The sequence below is a fragment of the Callospermophilus lateralis genome, unplaced genomic scaffold (genome assembly GCF_048772815.1).
Source record: "Callospermophilus lateralis isolate mCalLat2 unplaced genomic scaffold, mCalLat2.hap1 Scaffold_146, whole genome shotgun sequence".
In the NCBI taxonomy this organism is placed as follows: Eukaryota; Metazoa; Chordata; class Mammalia; order Rodentia; family Sciuridae; genus Callospermophilus; species Callospermophilus lateralis.
The window spans coordinates 2,331,534-2,333,380 of NW_027512598.1; the positions used below are offsets into that span (position 1 = coordinate 2,331,534).

A 1,847-nucleotide genomic window follows, 5' to 3' on the forward strand; every position below is an offset into this window, starting at 1 on the left:
ACTTAAGAATACAGAACTATGAAAAATTCCCAAGTCAAAGGTGCTCCCAATGGAACCATACTTTGTGAAAGCACACAACTTAGATATATTCTTCAAAGGAAAGCAAAAGTACTGAATAACTATAGTCCCTTCCAAAAAGTAAATCTTAAATTAAGGGGAAATGATTCTAAAAGTGTAAACGAGTCTGGCTCAGAAAGAAAAATTGAACAACATATCCAAGATCTGTCCATAAAAGTAATGATGGTACATCTTTAATATTAAAGAAACAGGCTATAAAAAGTTCAGTCTCAGAATTGGTTTTTAAAAGCTCATTTGTGCTCCTTGGTGGGTGCGTAATAAAGTTCCATGAGTTTATTCACTTTCCAGTACTTCTCACTGACCAATTCCAAAGAAAAAGAGCCATTTAATACAGTGAACTGGCCACTTGCTGTTGCTATATAAATGGTATACTGCTTCTCACTGGCTGTGTCAAGGTTCATCTGGTTTGATTCTCCCTTGCTTCGAAGTTCTTCTAAAGCTAATCTCACAGCCAGATACTTGGGTAAGTGATCAACAGTGGCATTACCTGAAGTCTTTATATATCTTGTCTGTGCACTGTCATCTTTTTCCATAAGTGTGGGATGAGGCCTGAATACTAATTCAATTTCACTAGCACCATCCATTACTGGATCAATTGCCACTGTTGCATTGTTATTATCAAGTTCAAGCCCAGAATCATCAGATGTTTTGGTCCATTTGTTACTAGGGTCTGCTTCCTGATTGCTATGTGTGGATGCATTACTACAATGTGAACTGTCACCATTATCTTCTGCTCCACTGCCATTTTCAATCTGCTGTTTCTTGCCTCGCTGTAATCTGTTCATGGCCTGTATCTTCAGTCCTTCCTCAATGCTGTGACTGAGTGCCTGTTGATTATTGTGCTTGTTGATCCTGGCTAATACTCTCTCTTGATGAGCTTCATACTCATCATGACTTGGATAAATTTTGCTGATGAGTGCATCAAAGTTTGGATCTGGCCTTAGTGATCTTTTGGAAACTAGCTTTTTCCGACAAGTAGGACATTCTTTGTTGCCACTTCTAAGGGCTGTGATAATACAATCTGCACAAAAACGATGCAAGCACTCCTTTGTAGTCATGGTGTTCTTCAACATATCCAAACAAATTGGGCACATTAATTCACTGTGTAGACTTCTAGGTGAAACCACAATCTCCAAGCCATCTGTTAATGCCTCCTGAGGTGTTCGTTGTAATTCATATAAACTGAGTTCCCATGTTTTGCTTAATGGTTGAGTTCCATTTGTCTGCACAGCCTGAGACATTGCGGCTCCTACCCCAGCCCGGGGCTCCGCTGGCCGCGGCCGGAGCGAGACTCAGGTATCAGCCGCCGCAGCCGCCGGCGCCTCCGCACAATAAGGCGAGCCTCGGCTTCCGCAATGGAGCTCGGGAAATACAACAGGGGCCGCTCAATATTCATGAGAGACGGAGGGGAAGCCGGCTCGGCCGGCGCTACGGTGAGGGCGGGAAGAAGCGAGCGAGGGAGGAGGCCTTATTTATCTAATTTTTAGATAGAATTTAAGAGACGATGGAATCTGTCAGGAAATTAGACCAATTGCTTATATTAAATAAACAGTAACTTATATTTTAATTGCTTTATAGTGTGATATCTGTATTTTTACTTAAAATATATGTGAACTTTTAAAGGGATAAAAGTTATTTTATGTATATTTTGACTTTTACCCTCAAAATGGACCTTGAGCCTTTATGTGATTCAACTTGAATCTTAGTAAGTGTTTAAAGATTTTAAAATCTAGCAACATTTTTTTTGTTGTTGTTGAAGTCCTGGGGTA

The 1,847-nt window shown here is 40.3% G+C and overlaps 1 pseudogene; it reads right to left on the reverse strand.

The window, feature by feature from the left end:
* Positions 1 to 308: 308 nt before the first annotated feature.
* LOC143387610 (E3 ubiquitin-protein ligase RING2 pseudogene) lies at positions 309 to 1,486 on the reverse strand (annotated as a pseudogene).
* Between the last annotated feature and the right edge of the window lie 361 nt (positions 1,487 to 1,847).